This window comes from Macrotis lagotis, chromosome 5 (assembly GCF_037893015.1).
Source record: "Macrotis lagotis isolate mMagLag1 chromosome 5, bilby.v1.9.chrom.fasta, whole genome shotgun sequence".
Lineage (NCBI taxonomy): Eukaryota > Metazoa > Chordata > Mammalia > Peramelemorphia > Peramelidae > Macrotis > Macrotis lagotis.
In genome coordinates, this window is record NC_133662.1 from 247466886 (window position 1) to 247482839 (window position 15954).

At 42.8% G+C, this 15954-nt stretch overlaps 1 protein-coding gene across 1 annotated transcript in view; it reads left to right on the top strand.

Annotated features, from left to right (window-relative positions):
• The window catches only part of LOC141488890 (S-adenosyl-L-methionine-dependent tRNA 4-demethylwyosine synthase TYW1-like), a 232276-nt gene that overhangs the window by 182380 nt on the left and 33942 nt on the right, over window positions 1-15954 (top strand). The window lies entirely within an intron of this gene.

Below are 15954 nucleotides of genomic sequence, written 5' to 3' on the forward strand. Positions count from 1 at the left end.
TAAGCAGCTTAGGATACAAAGAAAGGTAGAATCACTGTCCCTGCCCTCTGGCAGCTCAGAGTCTATGAGAGGGGAAGGGTGTGTGTGTGTGTGTGTGTGTGTGTGTGTGTGTGTGTGTGTGTGTGTGTATGCAATAGAAATAGAAATAAATAAAATAGAAATATAATAATATATTTATCTACAAACAGAATACAATGTTTAATAATCATTACCTTTTGATGCAATTAAATATAAATATAAATAAAACTAATATAATATAAAATAAATATGATAAATTTAAGAATATATAAATATATATCTATACATGCATATACATTGCGTACCCACATATTTACATATGAATGAATGAAAATATGCATATATGTAATGGAGGATAGTCTTAGAGGCCCTATCATGGGAGGCAGGAACAGAATTATCAGGGAGTGCAAGACCAGGACAAACCTCCTACAAATGCTGGAGGGAGGCTGAATTATGAAGGAAAGCCACCAGGTCAAAGAGAAGGAGGGAGGATATCCCCAGCCTTGGAGTGGAAAGATGGAGCCTCGTGAGTGAGGGACAGCAAAGAATTCAGTGTGGCAGGTTCAGAGGGAGCATAGAAGGAAGCACAGATCAGAAATCTGTAGAGCATGGAAGGGCCCAGATTGTGAAAAGTTTTAAATTCCAAATAGAGGCCTTTATATTGAAAAATAAATGGAATTTCAAACTGGGAAGATGAAAGTGAAATACAATGATGGGATACAATTAATTGATTTAAGTGAGGATCACTGGTTATTTACCTATCAAGATCCTTGATTTTGAGATTACCTCAATTTCCTCATCTGCAAAAGGAGTATTTTGGAATTGTTGTTCTCTGAGGTTCTTTCCAGTTTTATATTCTGCGAACCTATCAACACTGAGTTATCTACTAGATGTTCTTCAGATGTTCTTACTGTATTAATGGATTCATTTAGATTTGGACACAAACATCAGCAATTTCCTAGCCCACTATAATATAACTAAATCTTTGAAATAGGGAAGTTACTTTATGGTGGAATTTTACTGTCACATGAGTGAAATCAATGTCCTTTTTTAACCCAGAACAAGTAATTATTAGCCATCAGTGATGATTCTAATAATCATTAAGACTTTCTTAAACATGCATTCACATCTTAAAAGGTTCACTGTCCTAAGGGGAAGGAATTGTGTGTGGGACCCAGGATTTCAGATTCTCAGTTGACCTTTGATCATGGACTGGCCTACTCCATCTCTGCCATTTACACATTAGGGCTGGTCCAATCTGCAGTCACACCAGTCTTGGAAATGTGTTCTCCTACCTTAGAACCTGACACCAGGCACTTTGGTACTTGGATGCATCTGTGATCTCCACAGTTTGGGGTCTCACTCGTGCCCTCTCCTCCTTGCCTTTCTTATCTGTGGCCTTCTGTGAAGTTGGGGGCATAGGTACTAGTGGAGCAAGGAGGCTGTCTCTAAGGAATGTTCCTTCTTTCTTACCGCCTAAGGGATCCACTCTCTTTGAGCCCACCCTTGTGTCCCATGCTCCTCCATGATCCTTATTCCTTAATATGGTACTGCCCACCACGTTCCTTTTCCTTGTCCTTTGGGGAATGTATAGTACTATTTGGTGGAGATCATGACCTACCATGATTTGTGTCCAGGTTGCATTGTGGCTTTCACATACTTGTGAAAGGTGGACCTTGGTTTCCCCAGGAAGTCATTGAGTCATGAAGGGCATTGCCAAGTTGGTTCTAGTTTGATCTGCTGTCCTCTTCCCCTTGGCCTGGCTCATTATCCTTTTGCAGTGCTGGTCTAACAAGGATGATGGGACTATCCAATTGATAATTGTGTAATGGAGTTTAGGGGTCGGGGTCTTTGGAGGTAAGATGTTTCTGCTAGATGACTTTTTGGTCTCATAAAATATGATGGGATTTTTAATAATCCTCCCAAGAATAAGATTTTCTTGACATTTAAGAAAGGCCTGCCATATTTGTGTTTGCGTGTGTGTAATGGGTGGGTCTGTTTTTAATAGCTCTTATAAACTGGAATTGATGAAGCCCAACTTTCTGCCTTTTCCATTCAAGGAGAGCTTTAGCCCAGTCCTCAGGTGTCTCCATCCTGGGCCCTGGGTGTGCATGCTTAGGTGTGTCTGCATGTATGATTTCAGCAGGGTGATGAAACAAAATGCTTCACTGTTTGTTGACTGGCATTCTGCTTTCACTCAGATTTTTCCCCCCACTCTTGGTTAAAAAACATCAAATAAAGGCAAAAAAATCCCCACCTTCCTTCTTTCATCTTTTTTTTTTAGTTTTAACTTGTTATTAGGGCAAGTGTACAGATATAAAAAGTCCAAGTTTGCAGTGTTCATCCATGAACATGCCTGTGAGAGTGAGTGTGGCATCAAGCCCTACCAGGGGCCAAGTTTCCCCTCTGAACTTCTCATCACGTGGTCACTCCTCCCAGTTTGAGGGGCCTGGGCTCTGTGATTTCCCCTGTGATTGTATGATCTTCATGCATTTGAAACACCAAGAGATTACATGGGTTCATACTTCAGTGGTGGAACTAATTTCAGTATTTTCTTCCTTGTCTTGTGGTGGCAGCTGGCAACTACCCATATGCTCTGAGAAGGATGATAAATCTTTCATTGGAGATTACATCTACCTGCTGCTGGGAGCTGATGCCATGCAAAGAATTTTGCTCCTTATGTTTCTCCCTTAGCCTCCCAAACAGCCAGAGGTTTCTGTAAATGATGGTTTTCTTCTTTCTGAGGATGGTTAGGTATTGAAATCAATGAATAAAATTAAAGGAGTGACTTTGATGTTAAGTGCCCAACTGTGAATCAGAATTCTTCAAGTCTCCTATCCTTAATAAAAAACATGGCCAAGATTCTCAGTATGGTGAAGGGAGGCAGACTGACCCAGAAGATTTTTTTTCTGAATTATTAAAAAAGACAATTGTGCTTACAGTCAGTGAATGAATTTTTTTTCAGAATGATAAACATTTTTAAAAGTGGAAAAGAAAAAGTGGGTGGACTCTCCCTGGGATTATTACTGGGAGTGACTTGATTTTTTTTAATGTCTCGAAAAGAATATATGTGGTGAAATTGCCAAATTTGTAGGTGAGTTGTAAGATGCCAAGTGTGGAGGATGTATGGATGTGATTGTAGGCTTTGAACTGCGAAGTAAGTCCTAGAGCAGAAAGATGGTGGCCTCGTGGGGGCTGTGCTACGTTTCCTCCTCTTCCCTCCCACCTCTCCTCTCCCCTCCCTCCCCTTCTTTCTCATTCCTTCCCCCCATCTCCTGTTCTGCCCTCCTCTCCCCACCCCACTTCCAGAGTTTGGGCTCACTTTGGTGACCCCAGATAAGGTATCTCTTTGGGTTGCTTCTGCCTCTCTGTTCCTGTCTCATTGGCCCACAGGAAGACCATCCCAATAAATAGCCTCCTGACTGAGCCCCCCCCCCCCCAGCTCCTCTTTCCAAGCTCACTGTGCTACACCCCAATTCATTTTAGTTCAGTCTACAGTAATAAAAGGGGCTGTTCCACACTGACCATTAAATAAACTGATTCTGACCTTCAAGGCCATCTCACACCAAGCTTTGGTCCCCATCTTTGTCTCAGGTGACTGTCCTGCATTTGCTCTGCATTGCAGCCAAGTGGGACTTCTTGGCCTTTTCTAGCCCCTCCTGCCTTCTCTCATCTCCACACCTTTGCTTTGCCTCTGGAAATCTTTCCTTTTTTTTTCAAGGCTTACTCAGGCCTCATTCATTTTGAAGATTTCTATGAGTCTTTTCCCATTTCTTTAATATCTTTGGCACATTTTACTCTGAATTATATTCAGAGTGTTTTAATACACTTCCCAACTAGAGTAGAAGCTTCTTTCTGGCAAAGTCTTCTCTTCATTGCCTACTACAGTGCTTATAATATATGGTGTCTAATCAGCATTGACATTTTTGTTCATATTGAACTAGCATTTATGGAATGCCCAATATGGACCTGGTCCTGGTTTGCAATCACAAAGTTCGAGAGTCCCTGCCCTCAGTGTGCCTCCATTCTATCAGGGAGAATAACAGATGCACATGTAATAAGCAAATATGGGCAAGTATAAGATCCGGGGCGGACGGGTCCCAGCACTTCCCCAGTTACTTTCCTAGGGAGCAATCCCCCATTGGCACAGATTTTGTCATTCCTCGAGGGCCCTGTGCACATATCGCATCCCCGGTGCTTGCTGCTTTTTTAAGTATAACTGTCCTTAAACCCATCTGTCAATGACATCCCCCTTCTGTCTCTGTGTGCCATGTGCTTAATGCCTCTTGGATGGTTTCAGAAGCTTTCTAGGGGCAGCTGAACTCAGCAGGGGAACTGACTCTGGCCTGGTGTCTTGGCTTTGGACCCAGCTCTGCCTCTTCTTCACTCGACCTCAGTGTCTCCATCTATGATGGGAATCCAGTACTTGCCTTCCTGACTTTGAAGGCTTAGGGTGAGAGAGAGTCTTTTGGTACACTTCACAGGACAATGGAAAAACTGAGCTACAAAAAGAAATGCCCTTCAACAAATGCAAGAACATTTTTGGATGGATATTGAGACAGTGAGACATAGAGATAGAGACTGAAAAGGAGGAAGGGATGGAGAAAAAGAGAGAGTGAGGAGTGGGAGAGAGAGAGGAGGGGGGAGGGAGAGAAAAACAGAGAAAGGGGGTGAGAGGAGAGACAAAAGGAGGGAGGGGGAGGGAGAGATAGAGACAGAAAAGGAGGGGGGATGGAGAAAAGGAGAGAGTGGGGAGTGGGAGAGAAAGAGACAGACACAGAGAAACAGAGAAAAGGAGGGAGGAATGGACAAAAGGAGAGAGAGAGAGGAGGGGGAGGGAGAGAAATACAGAAAGGGGGGTGAGAGGAGAGACAAAGGGAGGGGATGGAGAAAAGGAGAGAGTGGGGGAGGGAGAGAAACAGAAAGAGGGGGTGGGAGGGAGAGGGGTTGAGAGAGACAGTGAGACAGAGTGAGACAGAGACAGACATATGGACAAAGACAGAGAGAAGGAGGGAGAGAGAAAGAGGGGTGGGAGAAGAGATAGAGCCAGCAGGCATCCCTTCTTGCAATCTCTGCCGTCCTCCCCGGATGGAATGACCAGGGCCATTGAGGCTGTGTCGGGGTCTGATGGTGTTTTGGCTTAGGTCAGCAGTTTGAGAAGCTCACAGGTTTTGTTTTTGTTTTGTTGTTAAGGAACCACTTTGGTTTGGTTTGTGGTTCAGTGCAAAATGGCCGTTAGGGCTTGCTTGGGTTTTGGTGTGTGGCTTGGTCCCAGCCCTGGTGGTGACAAATGGGACCCTTTCCCCCGCTGCTGCTTGCTCTCCCTCTGCCAGGAATTGCATCCTCCAGGGTCTGGCCTTTCACCTGCAGGTTCTGGAAAGAGCTTTGGGGCCCTTTGTGGCTTCCCTGGTCGACCTCTGTCTTGCTCTCTCCTGCCCTTGTTCTAGTCCAGTTAGCATCCTTGTGTTGTGTGACCTTTTGGGGAGGTGCTGGGCTGTTTCTCAAGCATCTTTGTGTCTCCTTCAAGGCTCTGCAGCTGGTGGAGACCTCAGCTGACAACCCCTTCCTTCCACAGAGAGTTAAGGGACCTGGCCAAAGGCTCACAGGTCAGGAGACCCCTGACTTCCCTGGTGCTTGGGAATGCAGGGGCTGAATGGTCATGTCTCCCTTCCCTTTGATGATGAGTTGCCCAGGCTTCAGGACAGTTTTATTGTGATTCAGGAGAGACTCTCATCACTGAGAGTAAAACCATGGTTTTGGTTTATGAATAAGAACGATGAACTATTGGGAGAATAATGTGCATCGTGTTCAAAGAATCTTTAGCTAGAAGGGACCTGAGAGTCCTTCCCCACCCCTCACCCTCTTCACTCCCACCCCCATTTGCTAATGAGACTCAAGAGCTGGGAGTGACTTTAGAGCTTCATCTGAAAACAGAGGAAGACCTTGAGAAGACGAAGCTCTTTTTTTCTCTTGGGTTTTACTTGTACCAGATGTCAGTTTAAAGGACACTTGGGTTATTTAGAAGCTTAATTATGACTATTGTGGAATCGTATAGTGAGATCTTTATTTGCAGCAATCCATCAGAGTTTATTGGTGGATTCTAGAGTCAAAGATCAAAATAGCCCCCAAGTGCCTCATCTCTCAGCTCTATTTGATGATGTTTTTAGGGTGAAAACTGTGAGAGTGAGTGTGGCATCAAGCCCTGTCAGGGGCCAGGTTTCACCCCTTGAGCTTCTTCTTTGACTCCCATCACATGGCCGCTCTTCCCAGACTGAGGGGCCTGGGCTCCATGGAGCCAAAGGAGAAGAGATTAAGCTCAGAATTAATTAAATCCTTGGAATTCATTTTCATCTTTTAAAAGACCTAATTTGGAAAAAATTCCCAAGTCCCTTTTTCTTGGCTATGTAAATGTATTCATTAGCATCACCAAAAATCTTTTGCAAATCTTCCCCCCCCCTTCAATATGAACTTCTGTAATAACAGGGTGTCCTCACTTATCTGTTCTAAAGGCCCAGGACAGGTGAAGTTTTCCACTTGGATTTTTAAGATAAAAATACTGTTTGGAAATAGATCTGACTAAGGAATGTAAAAACTACAGAAGTGAGAAATAAATGCACAGGTAATGAGAGATCTAACAATTGTGATTCTACAGAAAAAAAAATTAGACCTACTCAGAAAAATGAGAGTGATGATAATAATGATGTTTGTCCTTTGTTCTTGAAGAAGACCTTGACATCAGGGAGGTGATGCCATGACAAGCACGTGAATTGGATTGGAGCGAGGTGACATACAAATATTTAGTGAACCAATAAATCACAGAACAGGAGCTAGTGGTGATATCATTGTTGGCTATGAAAACTGAGGGAAAACTGGTGAACAGCTTCAGTTACTGCTCAGTTAAGGGAGGCAGAGCCTCCAATATGGAGCCCTTGGGCCATCAGCAATGAGAGGAGAATGTGCCAAGCCAGGGAAATAGCATTTCTTCCTTTTACACTGACATGATAAGGGAGGGTATAAAAAAAAAAGTCAAATGCCTGCAGAAAAAAAAAATGGGACTTCTCTGTCTTGGGTAGACATTAGCAGGCTTATAAATTAGAGTGAGACAGAAATGTGGAAGGAAGAGAATTTTGATGAGGTTTAGCATCAGGATTTTTCATCAGTTTAGATTTACCTGACAGACAAACCAGACTCAAAGGCTTTTCAGACTAGGATAGGCAGCTAGCTAGTATAGATAGACAACATAGAATACATGCCTATTATATGTCAGGATAGGTATTTATAGACAGATAACCCTAGATAGCTATATAGATAGAGAACAAAGAAAGGTAACCCAGAAAGATACCTATATACATAACATAGACAGCAGAGATATTTAGACAGATAGTATAGCTAGCTATATAACTGTAGTGTAGACAGACACCATAGATAGCTATATACACAGTGTAGCTGGACACCATAGATAGCCATATATACAGTGTAGACAGATAACAAATGACATTGAAAGCATGGGTATTATAGACAGATAACATAGATAGCTATGTAACTATAGTATAGGTGGCACAGTAGATGGAGCACTGGCCTTGGATTCAGGAGGACCCGAGTTGGAATTTGACCTTAGACACTTGCCACTTATTAACTATAAGTGGCGAGTCACTCAACCCTGATTGTCTTGCATCCAGGACCATCTCCAGTCATCCTTATTCATATCTGGCCACTAGACCCAGATGACTCTGGAGGAAAAAGTGAGGCTGGTGACTTAGCACAATTCTGAGCACCCCCCCCCCCCCGGTTGCCATGGCATCACCTCCCTGATGTCATGGTCTTCTTTGAAAATGAAGGACAAAGATTATTTTTATTATTATTATTATCTAGACAGATAACATATGCTATATACACAGTGTAGACAGATAACAAATAGCATAGACAGAATAGATATTATCGATGGACAACATACACGTCTACGTAGATACAGTATAAACAGACAGCATAGATAGCTATATGACTATAGTAGAGATAGACATTTATATATATACATATATATAGTTATATCTATATAGATCTATAGTTATATAGAGAGTAGAGACAGCTAACATATATAGATTGTAAGTCTAGACAGTATAAATAGCATAGAGAGACAGCATAGATATTCTAGATATCAGACAGATAGATAGGTGGATGAAGTATCAGTACTTTGTGCTGGGGTCTGGGGAGGCAGATCCAAGCAGACAAGATGATGCCTGCCCTAAGGGAGTTTAATTCTAATGGAGAGAGGCCACATATAGAGAGAGGAAGGAGGGATGGTATGGGATATATCAGCTACATTATCCCCAAGATGGTAAATTGAATTGATATTTTGAAGGGCCTGGAGAATTTTTGAATTTTTACAAAGCATTTTTGAGTACTCTGATGTAAAGAGTTGAATTATCCGAAACTGGAAGTTTAAATAAGTAAATAAACTTATGTGGAGGGCAGGAAGATGAGTCATGAAAATGGTGCTCTTTTTTTCTCACTTAAAACACTGGGCTTCAAACTTCTCCAGCAATTTTGAGTAAGCCTTCCCAGTATACAGCTCCTTGGAGGGATGCTATGGGAGCTGTTTTCTGCACTGTAGGCTGTCCGTTTGCATTCATAATAAACACAAGCAATTTTTATTTGACTTTCAAATGGAGTGTAGCAAAAAAGGAAAGCCGGCATGAAATGTAATAAAAGTTCATCTCTTGAATCTTAACTAACTCCTTCCAGAGATGTCTCAAGTAGCTTCCAGCCCCTAGACTGCTTTGTTGGACAGTGAAGTCATTCCAGAGATACCACAGTGATCAAAGGAAGGCTGCTTGGTGACAACACCCCTTTGACCTCTCAGTTCTTATTGATAAAAGGGTAGTGAGTGCCAAGGGGATGCCCTGGAAAGACCCCAGAATGGGTGCCAAAGGTCCTGGCTTTGTATCTTGTATCTACTTCTAATTCCTGTGTGACTTTGGCAAGGCCAGTCGATTCTCTGGTCCTCAGTTTACTTCTCTGTAACAAAAGAGGTTTAAAGGAGGTTCCCTGAAGGTCCCCGCAGCTGTAGCTCCTGTACTGTGTTTGGGGCAATGGGTTAGATGCTAGAGAACTCCAGGATGATGATATCTGTGGCCTTGAGGTGCTCAAGGTCTAGGAAGGGTACTTTTCATGTACTTCAACCAGGTAACTTGGAGAATAAAGCAGTGGTCTTGGAGCAGAAAGACATGGCAAGAATCTGACCTCAGACACTAACTAACTGATTCTCACAGCCTCAGTTTCCTTGTCTGTAATAACAGCACCTCAACAGGACTATTGTAGGGAGCAAATGAGATCATTGTAATGCCTGACTCCTGGTTAGTCCCATATAAATATTTGTCTTAAATACTCCATTACAGGTACAAGCTGAAAGAGGAACTGTCTAGGGAGAGGTCTGAGGAGATCAAGGTGACTTCTGGGTTTGAGTCAGAGAGCAGGAGAGTGCGATGAGATGAAGGGCCGTTGGAGCTGACCTGGGAAGACTGGGTTTCTCTGGGTGGGGATGAGGAGGGGGCAAATGACAGAGAGGTTGGGGGGGAGGAAAGGCTGAGAATGGGTGTTGGGCATGATCATGTGGTGGGTGCAAGGGGATTGGGGGAGCCAAGGCTGGAAAGGAAGGTGGGAGGCAGATCCTGATGAGGCTGGAAGATGAGGGCCTAGCCTCCTAGATGTGGAATTGGATGGAACCTTCAGGCAGCCAGTCCTACTCCTGGGTAGTACAGAAGAAGATGCTGTGGCTCAGGGAGCTGGAGGTAAGAGCAAGATTTGAACCCAGCTCTTCTGCCTTCATCCTCCTTATTTATCCTCCTTCTTTTATCTTGTTTCTCTTCTAACCTTGGATCTGTCATTTTAAAAATATTGTGTACCCTTCCCTAGTTTTCTTCTCTCTGAGTATCTTTCTTTCTCTTAATTATATTTGGAAGCCCAAAGTCAGTCCTAACCATGGTGGATGACTGAATAAATCATTCCAATGGATCGAAGACAAGGAAGATGGTTAGTTTTGAAATGAAATTTAATTCATAAAAGTAATAACCTCATCAACTTACAAAGCCCCCAGTAATACCTTGAAACTCGATGAAAGTATCTCAGTCTCTAATTAAACTAGATTTTTCTCATGCACTAGCATTCAAGATAAAATATTTTTCAAGTAGTTTATTGTTTTTGCTTAATTATAAGTACTGCAGCAGTTTCCATTATTTTTTTTTTGTTGTGTATGTACAATGTTTTGACTACATTATGTGTTAAATAGGCCTCTGTGGACTAATAGAGTAGCTAAGCCTCAGTAAATTAGAGTTTGTATGAGAAGAGGAGGCTCTGAATTCCAAACAGCAGGTTTACAATTCCAAACAAATATTTGGAACACCACCTGTCTGTTATTTTGGGCAGGGGCTGTTTCTCCTGAGAATCTCACCACTCTCAGGGTAGGGGTGAATGAGTGAGTGTCGAGACACCTCTAAGCTCTTTTGGGTAAATCTTTGCTCAGCTAGGATGTCCTAGGGCATAATCTCTTCACAGTTTAGAAAACAGTAGCTCTGTGATATTACTATTGTTTTTATTTTTATTGCAGAAATGAACCTAATCTTAACACATTTTAACAATTTGATCGTTGCCCAGGGAAATGATAATAATCAAGTGATGGGATGAATATTTCCTGGTTATGTGACAAATATCCAAAAGTATCATTTAATGAAAGACCCTGATGGAGTTTTAGAAGCATTGAACATCTGATGATTCTCTCCTACAAAGCTGTCTACTCACATTGGTTCCCATTCCTCTCCTTTCCCCTCTCATCCCTTTGTGGCCTGGTGCCCAACTTCATCACTCATCTGATAAGATTCTGCTCACTCTGTTGACTTACACTCTCTGAATTGCTAACTTGGTAGCCTTTGCCCTTTATCCTTCTTGACTTCCCTGTGGCATTTGATACTATGGATCAGCCATTTTCTATTGATTACCCATCTGCTTCTCAGTTTCATTTGTTGTCTCATCAGCCCTGTCACACCCCTTGTATGAGAGTGCACATCAGAGTTCTATGCTAGGCCCTCTTCTCATCTACCTTCATCATATTTCTTAGTGATGTCCTTGGTTCCCATTGGTTCAATTATTCTCTCCATGCAAAAGACTTCTAGCTCTATATTTCCAGCCCTAGCCTCTCTCCTGATCTCTGGTCATGCCAAGTGCTTCTTCATATCACCAGCTGGGCATTTGAAACCCAGTATCTGTGTCTTCTCCCTCCCTCCCCCCTAATGCACCTCTGAGCCTTCCCATCTGTCTGCTACTGCATCATTGTCCTTCCAGTTTGCCCAGGTTGAAAACTTGAGTCATCTTCAGCTCCTCCTTCTCCCTCTGTTCCCTCAGCCCATCAATTCCTGAGTTTTTTTCCCTTGAATTAAAAAGTTCCAAAGATGAAGGAGAGGCAGGAAAGGCAGGCAGGAGCAAACATCAAAGAATATTGGGTGTCTAACCTGTCCTAAAGAGATCCATGAAGTTGGCAAACTCAAGGTTCCATGGTTCTCTGGTGAACTGAACCTAAACCCTGGTACCCTTGAAGGATTTGACAAAGAATTATTTCCTTTTTGCTTCTAGTCATTTATTTAAGTAGACATAAGTCTTGTTGCACTGAAATCAGAGAAAGGAGAACAACATTAGCTTAGCAAGAAGCAAGGTGAAGTGAGTGGACCCAGAAAGGGCAGCCAGGGTGCCTGCACTGACCATGAAACTAATGATCTGTGCTCTCAGCAGGGGAGGGGGGGAAGGAGGGCCAAGATTTAAAATCTGAGTCACACGGTCACAACCTCCCAAGAGAAGGTGGAGCCTCGAGGACCATTCCCAAGAGTCTGCATTTGTTCTCATTGCCTTCCTTCCTCTTTACACATTTTCTCAGGAAAGGTCCTCCTCCTTTCCTACCCCCCCCCCCCCCAGAGCTACCTTCCCCAAGTGGGCCATTTTGCTCCAGCCAGAGTAGAATGGCCCAAGGGTTTTCAGTGGATGTTTGTGGCCATGAGTCCTGGGTTTCTTTTGGACAAGCCCTCAAACATGAGGCTTTTAATTTTGATATGGTTCACTTGTTTAAAGTGAAGCCAATGTTTAGATCGGAACTCTCTAAACATTTTTGTTTCATGGACCCCTTTGGCAGTCAGTCAGGGAGGCCTATGGACCCTCCACAGAATCATGTCTTTAAATGCATAAAACCAAAATCAAAGGAAACCAAGTCTATAGAGACAAAGATGTATTATTTTTTCCATTCAAACTCATATGTTCCCTGAAATATATTCATGGATCCTAAGTGATCCATGGGCTTTTTTTTTTTTTTATTAAGAATTCTTGCTTTCAAGGAAGCCTAAAGTTTTTGGATTTCATGAAATCCAAGAAGCTCTCTGATTGGGGCAGGAAAGGTAACCAGTACTGGTTACTATGAAAGAGAACTCTGACTCTGAGAGCAAATGTGACTCCACCTTCCATACTCACCAGGAGACCCCCTAGGTGTCTTTCTTCCCATTCCATGTGACTAGGATTATAGCATTTATAAAGTAAATGGACACTGTCACAAGCTCTGAGAGATTGACCAGTGATCTGCTACTCAGATTGGTCAGACTCCTACCCACCCTCCTTTAGAACATGCTGGAAAGATGTTTTCCAATATAAATATTCAACCTAGTGGCAAGAAGTGTGACAACCATGGAGTAGTGGCTGGGGGGATCCTTTAACTCATCAGAAAAGAACTCCCCCCACCCCCTATGATAGAATTCCTTTGGGTGGGGGGGTATCATGTTTTCAGGTCCACTTGACCAGTCTCAGGTCTGGTCTGAGGATTTTCTTCAAAGGAATGCATTTCTACTTTTCCTTCCTTCAATATTATCTGAGTCAAATTGTGAGCCCTTCTTTTCTGTTGGCACTTTCAGAAGTCCTCCTCTTGGTGTCTTCAGGGGTCCCACTTTTCAAAACTCACACTGGGAATCCAGAAGGTTCTTTTCCATTTCACCAGTGGAAGTTTTGCCTCAATGTCCCCTGAAGTGCAGCCCTAGCCAAGTGGTGGACCCTTGGGAGCTTGGATAGGTAGAAGTCTGCAGGGGTCTGGTCTGCTTCCATAGGGGTCACCTTCCCAGCATCCCTTGACCTCCTTGCTTCTTGCTGTGTCTGACGTCCATCTCCTCTCATCTGGCCTATGGTCAGAGCCTCCCAATTGGTCTCTTTCTCGTCAGCTCAGACTGGGGTTCCCAAAGGCCAGGTTTAACCATGTCACTTCCTTTTTTTTTTTTTTTTGATATTTAATATTTATTTATTCTCATTTTGTACAAATGTTTTTTTATACATTAATAAAATATTCTTGTTTAAGAGTAAACAAAATACCCCCCCCCAAAATATAGACTAACTTGAGCGATAAAGTAAAGGGGAGAGAAAAAATTAAAATTAAAAAAATAATAGTAATAATTGTAGGTATGGTCAGGTGGCACAGTGGACGGAACACCAGCCCTGGAGTCATGAGCACCCGAGCCCACATCTGGCCCTGTACACCCAACAATCACCCAGCCATGTGACGTGCAAGCCACCCCAACCCCACTGCCCTGCAAAAACCAAAAAAAAAAAGAAAAAACCCCCAAAATAAAATAAAATAGTAATAATAGTAGGGGTGGCTGGGTGGCAGACAGAGCATTGGCCCTTGAGCCAGGAACACCTGGGTCCAAATCCAGCCTCAGACACCCAATGATCACCCTGCTATGTGGCCCCAGGTGGGCCACCCAGCCCCATTTGCCCTGCACCCCTCCCAAAAATAATAATAATAAAAAATATGCTTGAGTCTTTGTTCCAACACCAACAGCTCTGTTGTGAGTGGGTCACATTCTTTATGATAATTCCATGGCAAAAGTTACTTCCATATTTTTCCACTGTTGCCATTGCTGATTGCAACTCCCTCCTTCCGTATTTCTCCACTACCATGTACTATATTTTTCTCTCTCCTTTCACTCTGACTCTGCTGTAGGGTAGCTGAGTGGCATAGCAGACAGATCCCTGGCCCTTGGGCCAAGAGGTCCCCAGCCACCATACCTGCCTTAGGCCCAGCATCCACCTGGCCCTATGGTCCCTGACAGGCCTTCCAATCCCAGCCCCTTGAAAGAAGTAAAAAAGAAAATGTGTTATATCTGACCACTCTCCTCCCATGGTCCATCCTCTCCTCCATCACTCACATCCCCACCCCTTCCTCCTGTCCTATCCCCCTTCTTACTCCAGATGCCTATACCCCATTGAGTATATATGCTGTTTCCTCTCCTAGCCACCTCTGATGAGAGCGAAGATTCCCTCATTCCCCCTTGCCTTCCCCCTTCCATATCATTGCAGTAGCTTATTGTAATAAAGAAAAATCTTATTATATGAAATATCTTGGCCTATTCCCCCTCTCCTTTTACTTTCTGCCATTACATTTCCCTTTTTTCTATTGACTCCATTTTTAGTCCATATTTTATCTTTGAATTCAGCTTTCTCCTGTGTTTCAACTATAAAAGCTCCCTCTACCTGCTCTATTAACTGAGAAGGTTCATATGAATATTATCAGTGTCATTTTTCTATGCAGGAATACATGCAGTTCATCATCATTAAGTCCCTCATATTTTCCTCTTCTCCTCCAATCTCCATGCTTCACCTGAGTCCTGTATCTGAAGATCAAACCTTCTGTTCAGCTCTGGCCATTCCAACGGGAACATTTGAAATTCTCCTGGTTCATTGAAAGTCCATCTTTTTCCCTGGAAGAGGACATTCAGTTTTGCTGGGTAGTTGGTTCTCCGTTGCATTCTAAGCTCTTTTGCCTTCTGGTATATTATATTCCAAGCCTTACGAGCTTCCAGTGTAGTTGCTGCTAAGTCCTGTGTGATCCTGACGGCAGCTCCATGATATTTGAACTGTGTCCTTCTGGCTGCTTGTAATATTTTCTCTTTCACTTGGAAGTTCTGGAACTTGGTTATAATATTCCTAGGGGTTGGTTTTTTGGGATCTCTTTCTCGGGGGGGATCTGTGGATTTTCTCCATTTCTATTTTGACCTTTGCTTCTAGAATATCAGGGCAATTTTCCTGTAGTAATTCGTGGAAAATGATGTCAAGGCTCTTTTCCTGATCATGACTTTCAGGTATTCCAATAATTTTTAAATTATCTTTCCTAAGTCTGTTTTCCTTATCAGTTGGTTTTTTCAATGAGATATTTCACATTTTCTTCTAATTTTTCATTTGTTGGGTTTTGAAGTATTGATTCCTGATTTCTGGTAAATTCATCAATCTCCCTGAATCCTATTCTTTGTCTGAAGGATTTGTTCTCTTCAGAGAGTTTTCTTATCTCTTTTTCCATCTGGCCAATTTTGCTTTTTAAAGCATTCTTCTCCTCAATAACTTTTTGAACTGTTTTATCCATTTGACCTAAGCTGGTTTTTAGCATGCTATTTTCTTCAGCATTTTTTTGGATTTCCTTGACTAAGCTGCTGACTTCATTTTCATGTTTTTCCTGCATCTCTCTCCTTTCTTTTCCCAGTTGTTCTTCTAACTTCCTCATTTGATTTTCAAAGTCTTTTTTGAGCTCTGTCATAGCCTGAGCCCAATTTCTATTTTTCTTGGAGTCTTTAGATGCAGGAGCTTATGCTTCCTCATCTTCAGACTGAGTATATTGAAACTTCTTGAGTTCATAGATAATGTATTTCTCAATGGTGTTTCTCTTGTTTCTCTGCTTGCTCATTTTCCCAGTCTAAGCCTGTTTTGGGGGTGCTTCCTGAGCTTTTGGGACACTCCCACAAGGGTCTCAGTGTGTGAGACTCTGTCCTCCCTCCTGGTCTGTGAATGACCACAAGCTCCCCCGCACTGCCATGGGGCTCAGGTGGGGGGTGGCCCTGCTGTTCTATGGGGGGGCCTGGACTGCGATCA